The following is a 17311-nucleotide window of genomic DNA, read 5'->3' on the forward strand; positions in this document are numbered from 1 at the left end:
CACCCACCAGCATCAACCCAACAATGTCACCCTCCAACATCACCACACTATCAACCCTCAGTGTCACTCCAACATTGTCATCCCCCAGTGTCACCCCAACGCTCTCACCCCACCATCAGTCATTCATGTTAAATCCCAGTGGTACTCCAACATCACCCCCAATGATGTCACCCCAGTGCTACTGGCTGATGTCAACCCTATTGATATCCCAACATCACTCCACCACAACCACAGTGTCACTTCCTCCAGTGTCGCTCTCTGAAATGTTAGATAATTCCATTAAGTGGGAAGCAGAATCTCCCTAAGCAGGTGTGCTATTACTATCTGACCCTTGAGAGATGGCAAGTCACCGAAGAGGAGAGAGAAGGAACATGCCAGCGGTAGATTCGATTGGCAGCACCAGCACGGCATCCCCCACTTCAAAGTGCACTTCCGTGCTTTCTCCTGCCTTCATTCTCCCCAGGGTCTGTAGGGTTTGTTCCGCTTGCATGCTGTACCCACGCGGCCAGCGTGTGATACAGAGCCCAAGTGGAACATCAACTTGGGAAACAAGTCTTTGCAAGAACAAGACCAAATACCAAGGATAGCACTCTCCACAAAACATTTGCAGCCACAGCCACAAATATCAACTCCCTTAAAACTGCCAAAATACCTTATTCAATTCCAGGATCATTCTTCAGTCAGGGGCCTTTAGATCCCCAACGTAACACCCCAACAACATCACCACCCAGCATTCACTCCCTGATGTCACTCCCTCCAGAAAAGCCCCAACATCACCCTTGTCACTAGAATGACACACCAGAAACATTCTCCAGTATCCCCAATGGTAGCCCCCAGTAATACTACAACATCACCCCAGTGTCACCCCCCTGTTGAACCCCCCCCCAGCAATAACCCAACCTCATCCCCCCAACATTACTCCCTAATATCACCCCACTGTCACAGCAGTGCCACCCCAGTGTCATTCCTTGTATCACCCCAACAACGTTCCCCCAGTATCACCCCCTGATGTCACCTCCAGTCATACTCATTACCTCTCAATGTCATTCCCCAAAATAAACCCAGTGTCACCCCAACAATTTCACCCCAGTAATGTCTCCCCCAACGTCACTCTTAACATCACCCCAGCGTCACCCCCACATCCCCCCAAAACATCACTCCTTGATGTTAAACCCTAGTAATATCCCAACATCAACCCACAACTTCATTCCCCGACATCAACCCAACATCACTTCCTCCAGTGATACCCCAACATCACCCCCAGTGTCACCCCTTAATATCATCCCTGTATCATCCCAATTTCACTCCAGTGTCACCCCCCCAGCTTCACTTCCTGATGTCAATCCCAGCCACACCCCACCAGCACTCCCCAGTATCACTTCCAAACATCACCGCAGCGTCACTCCCTGTTGAAACCCCTCTTAGGGTAGGGATAGCCCAATATCCTTCCTAGTAATGTCACCCCAACAATGTCACTCCTTGATGTTACCCCAAGTGATACCCCAACATCACCACCCAACGTCTCTCCCTTGTCACCCCAACAACATCACCCCAACGTCATTTCCTGATTCCTCCCTCACTTCCCTCCCAGCATCACCTCAATAATGTCACCCCCCCAACAACGTCACTCCTTCATCTCATCCCCCAGAGATACTCTAACATCACCCTACAACATTACTGCACAACCTCAACCCAGTTTCACCCCAGTGTCACACCAGTGTGCCCCCACCAGTGTCACCCCAACAGTGTAACCCCAATATCACTCCCTTATGTCACCCCCCAGTGAAACTCCAACACCATCCTAGTCTTATCGGAATGTAACCTCCCAGCTTCACTCCAACAATACTACTCAAAAAAACCCCAACATCACCCCCACCAATAATTATCTCCTGTAATGCTACAACATGATGGAAAATGCAACAACAATAGCAAAAAAGTAAGTCCTAGGTTGCAATAAGTGAAGACTTGCTTAAACACGGCAGCTATAAACACAAAAACAAGGAACAAAATCTACTTAACTTTAGAAGATCTCAAGCAAGCAGGGACCTCCAGCAAAAGCTGCTCATTCCTGCTGACAACACTTAAATGAGGCCTGGGAGGGGGTGGAGCCAGGATCCACCCCTTTCATCACTCAGGTGCGTTTCGTGCACCTGAGCTCCTCTGGTTTGTCCCTTCTCAATTATTGTTTCAAGCCACACCTTAGGGTTTCCACTACATTCCCCCCAACAATATCACTCCAACATCACTCCCTGATGTCCCCCCATGATATTCCAACATCACCCCTCAGCATCACCCCCCCACATCATCCTAGCCCAATGTCACCCCAGTGTCACCCCAGTGTCACCAGCAGAGTCACCAATTTTAGAAAGTCAGGCAATTTTACCAATTGCCTTTGAGGACAGAGTTGAATCAAAATATGCGTGCCATTGTTGCTCATCCACTGATAAAACTCCCCTTGCCAGACAGGCAGATCCAATCGCCAGCTTGTTACTAGTCTTTTTTTTTTTTTTTTTGCTTCAGGCCTTATGGGAACAGTTAGTTCACAGCCAGAAGCAGTGATTGAGCACCTGGTGAAGGGTGTAGCCAGCCCTGTGAGCACAGGTGGAAGCAATTCACCTATGGGACCGGATAGGGCTGACCTTGGCTCCACCCCCTCCCTGACCACATTTAAGGGCTGGGAACAGTAAGGGCAGCATCTCTACCTGGGGGTTGTCTCCTTGGGAGTGAATGCAGACCTTTGGAAAGTGGTGAGTGATTCATGTGTTACTGAAGTTGCTGCCATGCCTTGTTTTTACTGAAGTTGCTGCCATGCCTTGTTTTTACTGAAGTTGCTGCCATGCCTTGTTTTTACTGAAGTTGCTGCCATGCCTTGTTTTTACTGAAGTTGCTGCCATGCCTTGTTTTTACTGAAGTTGCTGCCATGCCTTGTTTTTACTGAAGTTGCTGCCATGCCTTGTTTTTACTGAAGTTGCTGCCATGCCTTGTTTTTACTGAAGTTGCTGCCATGCCTTGTTTTTACTGAAGTTGCTGCCATGCCTTGTTTTTACTGAAGTTGCTGCCATGCCTTGTTTTTACTGAAGTTGCTGCCATGCCTTGTTTTTACTGAAGTTGCTGCCATGCCTTGTTTTTACTGAAGTTGCTGCCATGCCTTGTTTTTACTGAAGTTGCTGCCATGCCTTGTTTTTACTGAAGTTGCTGCCATGCCTTGTTTTTACTGAAGTTGCTGCCATGCCTTGTTTTTACTGAAGTTGCTGCCATGCCTTGTTTTTACTGAAGTTGCTGCCATGCCTTGTTTTTACTGAAGTTGCTGCCATGCCTTGTTTTTACTGAAGTTGCTGCCATGCCTTGTTTTTACTGAAGTTGCTGCCATGCCTTGTTTTTACTGAAGTTGCTGCCATGCCTTGTTTTTACTGAAGTTGCTGCCATGCCTTGTTTTTACTGAAGTTGCTGCCATGCCTTGTTTTTACTGAAGTTGCTGCCATGCCTTGTTTTTACTGAAGTTGCTGCCATGCCTTGTTTTTACTGAAGTTGCTGCCATGCCTTGTTTTTACTGAAGTTGCTGCCATGCCTTGTTTTTACTGAAGTTGCTGCCATGCCTTGTTTTTACTGAAGTTGCTGCCATGCCTTGTTTTTACTGAAGTTGCTGCCATGCCTTGTTTTTACTGAAGTTGCTGCCATGCCTTGTTTTTACTGAAGTTGCTGCCATGCCTTGTTTTTACTGAAGTTGCTGCCATGCCTTGTTTTTACTGAAGTTGCTGCCATGCCTTGTTTTTACTGAAGTTGCTGCCATGCCTTGTTTTTACTGAAGTTGCTGCCATGCCTTGTTTTTACTGAAGTTGCTGCCATGCCTTGTTTTTACTGAAGTTGCTGCCATGCCTTGTTTTTACTGAAGTTGCTGCCATGCCTTGTTTTTACTGAAGTTGCTGCCATGCCTTGTTTTTACTGAAGTTGCTGCCATGCCTTGTTTTTACTGAAGTTGCTGCCATGCCTTGTTTTTACTGAAGTTGCTGCCATGCCTTGTTTTTACTGAAGTTGCTGCCATGCCTTGTTTTTACTGAAGTTGCTGCCATGCCTTGTTTTTACTGAAGTTGCTGCCATGCCTTGTTTTTACTGAAGTTGCTGCCATGCCTTGTTTTTACTGAAGTTGCTGCCATGCCTTGTTTTTACTGAAGTTGCTGCCATGCCTTGTTTTTACTGAAGTTGCTGCCATGCCTTGTTTTTACTGAAGTTGCTGCCATGCCTTGTTTTTACTGAAGTTGCTGCCATGCCTTGTTTTTACTGAAGTTGCTGCCATGCCTTGTTTTTACTGAAGTTGCTGCCATGCCTTGTTTTTACTGAAGTTGCTGCCATGCCTTGTTTTTACTGAAGTTGCTGCCATGCCTTGTTTTTACTGAAGTTGCTGCCATGCCTTGTTTTTACTGAAGTTGCTGCCATGCCTTGTTTTTACTGAAGTTGCTGCCATGCCTTGTTTTTACTGAAGTTGCTGCCATGCCTTGTTTTTACTGAAGTTGCTGCCATGCCTTGTTTTTACTGAAGTTGCTGCCATGCCTTGTTTTTACTGAAGTTGCTGCCATGCCTTGTTTTTACTGAAGTTGCTGCCATGCCTTGTTTTTACTGAAGTTGCTGCCATGCCTTGTTTTTACTGAAGTTGCTGCCATGCCTTGTTTTTACTGAAGTTGCTGCCATGCCTTGTTTTTACTGAAGTTGCTGCCATGCCTTGTTTTTACTGAAGTTGCTGCCATGCCTTGTTTTTACTGAAGTTGCTGCCATGCCTTGTTTTTACTGAAGTTGCTGCCATGCCTTGTTTTTACTGAAGTTGCTGCCATGCCTTGTTTTTACTGAAGTTGCTGCCATGCCTTGTTTTTACTGAAGTTGCTGCCATGCCTTGTTTTTACTGAAGTTGCTGCCATGCCTTGTTTTTACTGAAGTTGCTGCCATGCCTTGTTTTTACTGAAGTTGCTGCCATGCCTTGTTTTTACTGAAGTTGCTGCCATGCCTTGTTTTTACTGAAGTTGCTGCCATGCCTTGTTTTTACTGAAGTTGCTGCCATGCCTTGTTTTTACTGAAGTTGCTGCCATGCCTTGTTTTTACTGAAGTTGCTGCCATGCCTTGTTTTTACTGAAGTTGCTGCCATGCCTTGTTTTTACTGAAGTTGCTGCCATGCCTTGTTTTTACTGAAGTTGCTGCCATGCCTTGTTTTTACTGAAGTTGCTGCCATGCCTTGTTTTTACTGAAGTTGCTGCCATGCCTTGTTTTTACTGAAGTTGCTGCCATGCCTTGTTTTTACTGAAGTTGCTGCCATGCCTTGTTTTTACTGAAGTTGCTGCCATGCCTTGTTTTTACTGAAGTTGCTGCCATGCCTTGTTTTTACTGAAGTTGCTGCCATGCCTTGTTTTTACTGAAGTTGCTGCCATGCCTTGTTTTTACTGAAGTTGCTGCCATGCCTTGTTTTTACTGAAGTTGCTGCCATGCCTTGTTTTTACTGAAGTTGCTGCCATGCCTTGTTTTTACTGAAGTTGCTGCCATGCCTTGTTTTTACTGAAGTTGCTGCCATGCCTTGTTTTTACTGAAGTTGCTGCCATGCCTTGTTTTTACTGAAGTTGCTGCCATGCCTTGTTTTTACTGAAGTTGCTGCCATGCCTTCTTTCCCTTTTTTTGGCATCTTGACCGCTTTCAAGGGGTGGAAACCATAAGGGCAGCATCTCTCCATGGAGACTGCTTTCTCTGTGGTGTGGGGTGATTGTTGTTGGAATAGGGTAACTGATTCTTTCTTCATTGTTGGATTGTAATCTTCCCTTCTGGGCGGTTCCTGACCACACTTAAGGTCTGGCAGCAGGATGAGCAGCTATTGTACCTGGTGAATGTTTCCTTTAGAGCATGGAGTGAACCCTTAGAACAGAGTGAGTGTTTCTTTATTTCAGGGTTGCAATCTCTCCTTTTTTTGGTAGATCTCGCCCCGACTTAAGGGCTGACAGCCTTAAACGTGGTATCTATCTTAGGCGACTGTCTCCTTGGGAGTGTGGGGGGAGGTCTGGTCCTTGAGAAAGGGCTAGTGATTCCTTCTTATTTCAGGGCTGTGATTTTTCCCATTTTGGGGGCATCCTGACCACACTTAAGTGCTGGCACCTGTAAGGACAGCGTTTATCTCTGTAGACTGTCTCCTGTGGAGCATGGGCAAGTGTTGGTTCTTGAGAAGGGGGTAAGTGGTTTCTTTATTTCAGGGCTGTAATCTCTTTCTCTCTCTCTCTTTTTTTTTTTTTTTTTTTCCTCTAGTATCCTGACCACATTTTAAGGGGTGGAAGCCACAAGGGCAGCATCTCTACCTGGAGACTGCTTCCTTGGCAGTGTGGGCTGAGTGTTCATCCTTGGAATGGGGTAACTTATTCTTTTTTTTATTTCAGGGCTGTGATATCCCCTTCTGGGGGTATCCTGACTACATTTAAGGCCTGGCAGCCATAGGTGCAGCATCCTGGCGGCAGCTTCCCTGGGAGAGTGGGGTGAGTATTTGGAACGGGGCATGTAATTTCTTCTTTATTTCAGGGCTGTGAGCTCCACCTTTTTGGGGGGGATACCAAACTGGATTAGAGCAGCTGTATTTGCATGTTTGTCATCACAATGCCCTTTTTTCTTCTCTAAGGGAGATGAAGGTGTTATCTCCCTTTCTCTGATATGGTGATTGAAGGACTGACACATGTTTCTTTCTTTCATTGCTCCCTCATTTCTGGAATGCTTCAATCAGCCTCAGGATAATGCTGGTTAGCTGACTGAGCATTGCTGTTGTGGGAATGCCCAGAGCTAACATCCTTTTCCATAAAGAGGTTCTTCATTCTCCAGGTCTTTTAAGCAAATCTTTCTGAGCTTGTTATCTTCTGGTTCCATCTCTGTTCACCATTTCATGGTTCTTACAGCATGATCTCAAACCTGGGGCTCCAAACATGGTTTGTGTACACCTCTATCATCCCATTTCATGACTGTAGTTAAGAGTGTTATGCACTGCTTCCAAGCATACAAAGTTGTTTAAAGGCATTCTGTGCACCCTTACATGTAATAAATCAGCTGATCTCATTTTTTTTTTTTAGCTTGATGGTGTTTAGGGATTGCTGGAGTTTGTCTCATCAGGGGTGTAAGCACTCTGAGATCTACTGAGCAGGTAACAGAGCATTCCAAGCCCCGTGTTTGTGCACTAGCTTGTATGCAGGCAGGTTTCTAATGGCTGTGGGAAGCTCACTTAGGGATCAAATGGGTTGCAGGCGGCTCACCTTTCTCCATGGGGTCTATTCTCCCAGCCTGCTGCACTACACGGCTGATGATAGAGTGAGGTGCTTTGGCCAGGACCTGAAGAACACTCCCAGAACGTAGTGGCCATCTGCTTCATCCTCACTGAGCATAATATGGTCTGCACCACTCGAGCATAGTGATAACAGGTATTCTGTTCCTATTTTGTCTGGTTCTCTCCCATATCTCCCTTACAAATTTGTCAATGGTAATGGATCCCCAGGCATTGTTCTAAGAGCACATTGTGACTGACCACCTTGGGATCCTACAGTCCTTTCTGTTTGAACAGCAGATCTGACTTCATCTTTATAGAAGGCCAAGGATTGTCCTCTTTTGGACCACTGTACTCAGCATCACCCCAGATATCTCCATCCTAATTGTCTGGAGATCCTATTAGTTTCCTAATCTCTATGACACCCAAACCCCCATCCCTCTTCCTTCCATCCCCTGTCCCCCATTCAATAGCTCTACAGCTCTGGTTCCCAACAGTGTGATGAAGTGAGGTCCCTGGTCTGCTGAGTACTGGGATTGGTCCAGAGAGGCTCTGTGATACAGCTAGATCAGGTTGCCCAGAACCTGGCCCAGCCTCACCTTGGAAGGGACAAGGCATCCATCATGTGTCTGAGTAACCTGTTACACTGTGTCACCACCCTCACAAGATTTTCTTCATATCTAACCTAAATTTTTTCTCATTTTTCCCTTTAGGTATTGAAAGGCTGTTACCAGGTCACCTCAGAGCCTTCACTTCTCCAGGCTGAACAGCCCCAATTTTCTCTCTTCATAGGAAAGGCATTCCATCCCTCGGTTCATATTTGTGGCTATTCTCTGGATGTACTCCAACAGCTCTATGTCTGTGTCCTACACTGCAGCCATCCAAATCCAGACACAGCACTCCAGGTGAGGCCTCACCAGCATAGGGCAGAGGGGCAGGATCATCTCCCTTTGCCTACTGACCACGCATCTTTGGGTGGAACCCAGCATACAGTTAGCTTTCTGGGCTGGGAAGGTACATTGCTGAGTGCCCACTACTCAGCCTATTGAGGTCTCTCTGGATGGTGTCCCATCCCTCTGGTGTGTCACTGCACCCCACAGCTCGGTGTCATTAGGGTGCACTTGACCCCCACTGTCAATGTCAGTGATGAAGAGGCAATCCCAGATGTTTATACAAACTCGGCAAAGAACCACTTGAGAGCAGCCCTGAAGAGAAGGACGTGTGGATCCCAGTGGATAAGAAGCTGGACATGAGCTAGCAGTGTGCACTTGCATCCTGGAAAGACAACTATATCCTGGGCTGCATTAAAAGAAGAACAGCCAGCAGAGAGAGGGAGGTGATTTTTTTTTTTTTTTCTTTTCCCCCTCTACTCGGCTCTCATGAGGCACCATCTGCTTAACTGCGTCCAGGCCTGGAGCCCCCAGCACAGGAAGGACTTGGAACTCTCAGAGTGGGTCCAGAGGAGGGCACTAAGATGATCAGAGGCCTGGAGCACCTCTCCTATGAGGAAAGGTTGAGGGAACTGGGCTTGTTTAGACTGGAGAAGAGAAGGCTCTGGAGAGACCTCATTGTGGCCTTCCAGTACTTGAGGGAGTGGATAAACAGGAGGGGAAACAGCTGTTTATGAGGGTGGATCAGGATAGGACAAGTGGGAGTAGTTTTAAACTAAGACAGGAGAGGTTTAGGTTGGATATTAGGAGGAAGTTTTTCACTCAGGGTGGTGATGCACTGGAACATGTGCCTTGGAGTCACTTCCAGGAGGATCTGCTCTGCGATCATTCACAGCACAGAGGTGAGACTGACATGTTGATAGTTCCCAGGGTCATCCTTTTTATCCATAATAACAGATGTGCTGTTGCCTTTTTTCTACTCACCAGGGATTTCACCTGACTGCCACAACTTCTCAAATACTGTTGAGAATGGCTTGTTGACTGCATCAGTGAATACCGTCGTGACTCTGGGATGCATTTCATTGGGACCCATAGACTCCTGGATGTTCAGGTTCCTCAGGTGATCCCAAACCCTATCTTGACTCTCAGTGTGGGGCAGGGAGGTTGTTGGTGGGGGTGGCATTGCTTTCTCAATCCCCACCTGCACAGCCAAAGGTGAGGGCTGTATATAATGAGCAGTTATCAGAGGAGATGGAAGCAAAAGTGTTATTGGGTATTTGAGCCTTTTCTTGTGTGTTGTTCTCAGCTACTGTGCTGCTGGTGAGCAGCATCATGCACAGAGTGCAGCCCCCCAATGTATGCAGGGTAGTGCTTTCGTTACTGTGCAGCATTACTGGGAGCTGTGGTTCTCCCAGGTGCTGTAATGTCTGCATGGAGAGATGTGTGAATCTTCATGAGAACAGCTAGAAACGGAAAGCTGGATTTCCTGGAATGCCCCAGAATCCCACTTTGCTGACTGGTAATTGTCTGCCCAGCAGGTAAGGGCAGCGTATGCACAACAATGTTTACCCATTATGTAGCATGGTACAACGTAGCACTCCCGGAGCTCTTTATTGCATTTTAGGGTACCCCAAAGGCTGCCTGTCCTTTTCTTCCCACATTCTATTTGTCTCTGGCCTTTCACTGCAGTGTTCTCCTTCTCTTTACCCTAGACATTCTCTACTGCATTTTCTTGCTGTCCTGTTTTGGTGTTCTGTGCCCCATTGTCGTGGCCATTGTACTTAGCTTTCTTTGCTGCATTCTCTTCAGCATTTAATTTTGGCGTTTCTTGCCATGTTCTCTTGGCCATTGTCCTCAGCATTTCCTGCCATCTCATAGCCATTGCCTGGGCGTTCCCTGTGGCATCCTCCTCGGTGTCCTGTTTTGGCGTTCCCTGTGGCATTCTCCTTGGCCTCCTGTTTTGGCCTACCCAGCCACCTTCTCTTGGCCTTCTGTATGGGCTTTCTTTGCCATGTTCTCTCTGGCCACTTGTTCTGGAGTTCCCTGCCACATCCTCTTGGCTTCCTGTTTTGGCACTTCCTGCCATGTTCTCTTAGCCCTTGCCTAGGCATTTACTGCTGTGTTCTCTTAGCCTTCTGTTTTGGTATTTCTTGCCATGTTCTCTTGGCCGTTGTCCTCGGCACTTCCTGCCATCTCATAGCCCTTGCCCGGGCGTTCCCTGTGATGTCCTCCTCGGCGTCCTGTTTGGCGTTCCCTTCCCTGTGGCATTCTGCTTGGCCTCCTGTTTTGGCCTACCCAGCCACCTTCTCTTGGCCTTCTGTATTGGCTTTCTTTGCCATGTTCTCTTTGGCCGCTTGTCCTGGCGTTCCCTGCCACGTCCTCTTGGCCTCCTGTTTTGGCATTTCTTGCCATGTTCTCTTAGCTCTTGCCTAGGCATTTCTTGCCATGTTCTCTTGGCCTTCTGTTTTGGTGTTTCTTGCTGTGTTTTCTTGGCCTTTGCTGTTGGCCTTCCCTGCTGTGCTCTCCTTGCCCTCACCATAGCTTATCACTGGGTATTTTCCTTGCTTTTGCCCTTCCCTTAGCCTTTGCTGTTTGCTTTGCCTTTACCTCAGATTTCCCTTTGCTTGTCCTGGGAGTTTGGCACGCCTTTGCCTTTGGCTCTCTGGGATTGGCTGGGAGGCAGCGTTAATTTTGATCTTGACCTGAACCCCTAGCTTAATGGGAACTCTAATGATAATTACATTAACCTGCAATGCATCTGTAAACCTAACCCTTAGCCTGATGTAAAAAAAAAAAATGTCTCTAACCCGAAATGCAGCAATAAAAATAACACCCCTTGTTTTCTGTCAAATTAACCTTCATCCCAATCGTAGTGCAGAAAAGAAGTTGTAGTTAGTTTAACAATTCAAGCCAACAAATAGCATTAATTTTATCCCTAATGCTCCTTTGTGCCATCATTAGAGCAGTGTGCACAGGGTGCAGCCCCTGCGTATGTGGAGCAGTGCCTTCATTACTGTATTGTGTCCAACAGGTGGCAGCGGAGAGGTGCGGTGTTCCCGGGCACCATAAAAACTGCACGGAGAGATCTGTGGCTCCTCATAAGAACAGCTTGGAACAGAAATCCGCTTTTCCTGGGATGCCCTGGAAGCCGACTTTGCTGACTGGTAATTGTCTGCCCGGCAGGTAAGGGCAGCGTACGCACACCAATGTTTACCCATTATGTAGCGTGGTACAATGTAGCACTCCCGGAGCTCTTTATTGCATTTTAGGGTACCCCAAAGGCTGCCTGTCCTTTTCTTCCCACATTCTATTTGTCTCTGGCCTTTCACTGCAGTGTTCTCCTTCTCTTTACCCTAGACATTATCTACTGCATTTTCTTGCTGTCCTGTTTTGGTGTTCTGTGCCCCATTGTCGTGGCCATTGTACTTAGCTTTCTTTGCTGCATTCTCTTCAGCATTTGGTTTTGGCATTTCTTGCCTTGTTCTCTTGGCTGTTGTCCTCAGCATTTCCTGCCATCTCATAGCCATTGCCTGGGCGTTCCCTGTGGCATTCTCCTTGGCCTCCTGTTTTGGCCTACCCAGCCACCTTCTCTTGGCCTTCTGCATGGGCTTTCTTTGCCATGTTCTCTCTGGCCACTTGTTCTGGAGTTCCCTGCCACATCCTCTTGGCTTCCTGTTTTGGCACTTCCTGCCATGTTCTCTTAGCCCTTGCCTAGGCATTTACTGCTGTGTTCTCTTAGCCTTCTGTTTTGGTATTTCTTGCCATGTTCTCTTGGCCGTTGTCCTCGGCACTTCCTGCCATCTCATAGCCCTTGCCCGGGCGTTCCCTGTGATGTCCTCCTCGGCGTCCTGTTTGGCGTTCCCTTCCCTGTGGCATTCTGCTTGGCCTCCTGTTTTGGCCTACCCAGCCACCTTCTCTTGGCCTTCTGCATTGGCTTCCTTTGCCATGTTCTCTTTGGCCGCTTGTCCTGGCGTTCCCTGCCACGTCCTCTCGGCCTCCTGTTTTGGCATTTCTTGCCATGTTCTCTTAGCTCTTGCCTAGGCATTTCTTGCCATGTTCTCTTGGCCTTCTGTTTTGGTGTTTCTTGCTGTGTTTTCTCGGCCTTTGCTGTTGGCCTTCCCTGCTGTGCTCTCCTTGCCCTCACCATAGCTTATCACTGGGTATTTTCCTTGCTTTTGCCCTTCCCTTAGCCTTTGCTGTTTGCTTTGCCTTTACCTCAGATTTCCCTTTGCTTGTCCTGGGAGTTTGGCACGCCTTTGCCTTTGGCTCTCTGGGATTGGCTGGGAGGCAGCGTTAATTTTGATCTTGACCTGAACCCCTAGCTTAATGGGAACTCTAATGATAATTACATTAACCTGCAATGCATCTGTAAACCTAACCCTTAGTCTGATGTAAAAAAAAATGTCTCTAACCCGAAATGCAGCAATAAAAATAACACCCCTTGTTTTCTGTCAAATTAACCTTCATCCCAATCGTAGTGCAGAAAAGAAGTTGTAGTTAGTTTAACAATTCAAGCCAACAAATAGCATTAATTTTATCCCTAATGCTCCTTTGTGCCATCATTAGAGCAGTGTGCACAGGGTGCAGCCCTTGCATATGTGGGATAGTGCCTTCATTACTGTATTGTGTCCAACAGATGGCAGCGGGGAGCTGTGGCACTCCTGAGTGCCATAACAACTGCACAGAGCAATCTGTGGCTCTTCATGACAACAGCCAGGAACAGAAATCTGCATTTCCTGCGATGCCCCGGAAGCCAACTTTGCTGACGGTAATAATCTGCCCAAGAGGTAAGGGCAATGTTTACCCATTACTTAGTAAGACACAAGGTAGGGTACCCGGAGTTCATTTCTGCATTTCAGCGTGCCTTACAGGCTGTCCGTTCTCTTCCTTGTGCGTTCCCCTTGCCTCTCCTCTGTGCCTAGTTATTTCCTGCAGCATTCTCTTTGGTCTCTGTTCTGATGTCTGTGGTGGCATTCTCTTGTGCCTTGCCCAGTGTTTTGGCATTTCCTCCATTGTTTTCTTGGGCCCTGCCCTCTGTTTTGGCGTTCCTGGCGGTGTTTTCTTGGGCCCTGCCCTCCGTTTTGGCGTTCCTGGCGGTGTTTTCTTGGGCCCTGCCCTCCGTTTTGGCGTTCCTGGCGGTGTTTTCTTGGGCCCTGCCCTCCGTTTTGGCGTTCCTGGCGGTGTTTTCTTGGGCCCTGCCCTCCGTTTTGGCGTTCCGTGCATTGTTCTCTTGAGCCTTGCCCTCCGTTTTGGCGTTCCCTGCATTGTTCTATTGGGCCCTGCCCTCTGTTTTGGCATTGCCTGTGGCATTATCTTGGTTTTTGCCCTCTGTTTTGGTGTTCTGTGCAATGGTCTCATCAGTCTTGTGCTGTTTTGGTGTTCCTTGCGGCATTCTCTTTGATCTTGTCCTTCATTTTGGCATTCCCGAGGCTGTCCCTTGAGGCCCGGCCTCTGGCGAGGCCTTCCCTTTGTTGTTCTCCATGACTTTGCCTTGTCTTTGATGTTGCCTTCCCTTGGGTGCTGTCTATACCTTTGCCTTCTGTTTTGGCGTTCCCTGTGGCATTCTCCTTGGCCTCCTGTTTTGGCCTACCTAGCCACCTTCTCTTGGCCTCATGCATTGGCTTCCTTTGCCATGTTCTCTTTGGCTGCTTGTTCTGGCGTTCCCTGCCACGTCCTCTCGGCCTCCTGTTTTGGCACGTCCTGCCGTGTGCTCTTAGCCCTCACCTAGGCATTTCTTGCTGTGTTCTGTTGGCCTTTGCCGTTGGCCTTCCCTGCTGTGCTCTCCTTGCCCTTGCGCTCACCATAGCCTTTCATTGGGCATTCTCCTTGCTTTTGCCCTTCCCTTAGCCTTTGCTGTTTGCTTTGCCTTTACCTCAGATTTCCCTTTGCTTGTCCTGGGAGTTTGGCACGCCTTTGCCTTTGGCTCTCTGGGATTGGCTGGGAGGCAGCGTTAATTTTGATCTTGACCTGAACCCCTAGCTTAATGGGAACTCTAATGATAATTACATTAACCTGCAATGCATCTGTAAACCTAACCCTTAGCCTGATGTAAAAAAAAATGTCTCTAACCCGAAATGCAGCAATAAAAATAACACCCCTTGTTTTCTGTCAAATTAACCTTCATCCCAATCGTAGTGCAGAAAGCAATTGTTAAACTAATAAACTAACTGTGACTTCAAACCAACAAATAGCATTAATTTTATCCCTAATGCTCCTTTGTGACATCATTAGAGCAGTGTGCACAGGGTGCAGCCCTTGCATATGTGGGATAGTGCCTTCATTACTGTATTGTGTCCAACAGGTGGCAGCGGAGAGGTGCGGTGTTCCCGGGCACCATAAAAACTGCACGGAGAGATCTGTGGCTCCTCATAAGAACAGCTTGGAACAGAAATCCGCTTTTCCTGGGATGCCCTGGAAGCCGACTTTGCTGACTGGTAATTGTCTGCCCAGCAGGTAAGGGCAGCGTACGCACACCAATGTTTACCCATTATGTAGCGTGGTACAATGTAGCACTCCCGGAGCTCTTTATTGCATTTTAGGGTACCCCAAAGGCTGCCTGTCCTTTTCTTCCCACATTCTATTTGTCTCTGGCCTTTCACTGCAGTGTTCTCCTTCTCTTTACCCTAGACATTATCTACTGCATTTTCTTGCTGTCCTGTTTTGGTGTTCTGTGCCCCATTGTCGTGGCCATTGTACTTAGCTTTCTTTGCTGCATTCTCTTCAGCATTTGGTTTTGGCATTTCTTGCCTTGTTCTCTTGGCTGTTGTCCTCAGCATTTCCTGCCATCTCATAGCCATTGCCTGGGCGTTCCCTGTGGCATTCTCCTTGGCCTCCTGTTTTGGCCTACCCAGCCACCTTCTCTTGGCCTTCTGCATGGGCTTTCTTTGCCATGTTCTCTCTGGCCACTTGTTCTGGAGTTCCCTGCCACATCCTCTTGGCTTCCTGTTTTGGCACTTCCTGCCATGTTCTCTTAGCCCTTGCCTAGGCATTTACTGCTGTGTTCTCTTAGCCTTCTGTTTTGGTATTTCTTGCCATGTTCTCTTGGCCGTTGTCCTCGGCACTTCCTGCCATCTCATAGCCCTTGCCCGGGCGTTCCCTGTGATGTCCTCCTCGGCGTCCTGTTTGGCGTTCCCTTCCCTGTGGCATTCTGCTTGGCCTCCTGTTTTGGCCTACCCAGCCACCTTCTCTTGGCCTTCTGCATTGGCTTCCTTTGCCATGTTCTCTTTGGCCGCTTGTCCTGGCGTTCCCTGCCACGTCCTCTCGGCCTCCTGTTTTGGCATTTCTTGCCATGTTCTCTTAGCTCTTGCCTAGGCATTTCTTGCCATGTTCTCTTGGCCTTCTGTTTTGGTGTTTCTTGCTGTGTTTTCTCGGCCTTTGCTGTTGGCCTTCCCTGCTGTGCTCTCCTTGCCCTCACCATAGCTTATCACTGGGTATTTTCCTTGCTTTTGCCCTTCCCTTAGCCTTTGCTGTTTGCTTTGCCTTTACCTCAGATTTCCCTTTGCTTGTCCTGGGAGTTTGGCACGCCTTTGCCTTTGGCTCTCTGGGATTGGCTGGGAGGCAGCGTTAATTTTGATCTTGACCTGAACCCCTAGCTTAATGGGAACTCTAATGATAATTACATTAACCTGCAATGCATCTGTAAACCTAACCCTTAGCCTGATGTAAAAAAAAAAAATGTCTCTAACCCGAAATGCAGCAATAAAAATAACACCCCTTGTTTTCTGTCAAATTAACCTTCATCCCAATCGTAGTGCAGAAAGCAATTGTTAAACTAATAAACTAACTGTGACTTCAAACCAACAAATAGCATTAATTTTATCCCTAATGCTCCTTTGTGACATCATTAGAGCAGTGTGCACAGGGTGCAGCCCTTGCATATGTGGGATAGTGCCTTCATTACTGTATTGTGTCCAACAGGTGGCAGCGGAGAGGTGCGGTGTTCCCGGGCACCATAAAAACTGCACGGAGAGATCTGTGGCTCCTCATAAGAACAGCTTGGAACAGAAATCCGCTTTTCCTGGGATGCCCTGGAAGCCGACTTTGCTGACTGGTAATTGTCTGCCCGGCAGGTAAGGGCAGCGTACGCACACCAATGTTTACCCATTATGTAGCGTGGTACAATGTAGCACTCCCGGAGCTCTTTATTGCATTTTAGGGTACCCCAAAGGCTGCCTGTCCTTTTCTTCCCACATTCTATTTGTCTCTGGCCTTTCACTGCAGTGTTCTCCTTCTCTTTACCCTAGACATTATCTACTGCATTTTCTTGCTGTCCTGTTTTGGTGTTCTGTGCCCCATTGTCGTGGCCATTGTACTTAGCTTTCTTTGCTGCATTCTCTTCAGCATTTGGTTTTGGCATTTCTTGCCTTGTTCTCTTGGCTGTTGTCCTCAGCATTTCCTGCCATCTCATAGCCATTGCCTGGGCGTTCCCTGTGGCATTCTCCTTGGCCTCCTGTTTTGGCCTACCCAGCCACCTTCTCTTGGCCTTCTGCATGGGCTTTCTTTGCCATGTTCTCTCTGGCCACTTGTTCTGGAGTTCCCTGCCACATCCTCTTGGCTTCCTGTTTTGGCACTTCCTGCCATGTTCTCTTAGCCCTTGCCTAGGCATTTACTGCTGTGTTCTCTTAGCCTTCTGTTTTGGTATTTCTTGCCATGTTCTCTTGGCCGTTGTCCTCGGCACTTCCTGCCATCTCATAGCCCTTGCCCGGGCGTTCCCTGTGATGTCCTCCTCGGCGTCCTGTTTGGCGTTCCCTTCCCTGTGGCATTCTGCTTGGCCTCCTGTTTTGGCCTACCCAGCCACCTTCTCTTGGCCTTCTGCATTGGCTTCCTTTGCCATGTTCTCTTTGGCCGCTTGTCCTGGCGTTCCCTGCCACGTCCTCTCGGCCTCCTGTTTTGGCATTTCTTGCCATGTTCTCTTAGCTCTTGCCTAGGCATTTCTTGCCATGTTCTCTTGGCCTTCTGTTTTGGTGTTTCTTGCTGTGTTTTCTCGGCCTTTGCTGTTGGCCTTCCCTGCTGTGCTCTCCTTGCCCTCACCATAGCTTATCACTGGGTATTTTCCTTGCTTTTGCCCTTCCCTTAGCCTTTGCTGTTTGCTTTGCCTTTACCTCAGATTTCCCTTTGCTTGTCCTGGGAGTTTGGCACGCCTTTGCCTTTGGCT

At 47.9% G+C, this 17311-nt stretch overlaps 3 long non-coding RNA genes across 3 annotated transcripts; all 3 read left to right on the plus strand.

Annotated features, from left to right (window-relative positions):
- The first annotated feature begins 5565 nt into the window (after positions 1 to 5565).
- LOC149915558 (uncharacterized) lies at positions 5566 to 7017 on the plus strand. The gene is made up of 3 exons (XR_016472078.1): positions 5566 to 5900; positions 6073 to 6199; positions 6402 to 7017. It is a non-coding gene; the product is annotated as an uncharacterized LOC149915558 (long non-coding RNA).
- A 61-nt stretch (positions 7018 to 7078) lies between these two features.
- On the plus strand, positions 7079 to 10127 carry LOC149915559 (uncharacterized). The gene is made up of 3 exons (XR_016472077.1): positions 7079 to 7150; positions 7251 to 7424; positions 7981 to 10127. It is a non-coding gene; the product is annotated as an uncharacterized LOC149915559 (long non-coding RNA).
- Positions 10128 to 11185: 1058 nt separating this feature from the next.
- LOC149915560 (uncharacterized) lies at positions 11186 to 15669 on the plus strand. Its single transcript, XR_016472080.1, has 3 exons — positions 11186 to 11340; positions 12794 to 12944; positions 14459 to 15669. It is a non-coding gene; the product is annotated as an uncharacterized LOC149915560 (long non-coding RNA).
- The last annotated feature ends 1642 nt before the right edge of the window (positions 15670 to 17311 follow it).

The sequence above is a fragment of the Phasianus colchicus genome, chromosome 18, assembly GCF_987193195.1.
Source record: "Phasianus colchicus chromosome 18, bPhaCol1.hap1.1, whole genome shotgun sequence".
NCBI classification, from domain to species: domain Eukaryota; kingdom Metazoa; phylum Chordata; class Aves; order Galliformes; family Phasianidae; genus Phasianus; species Phasianus colchicus.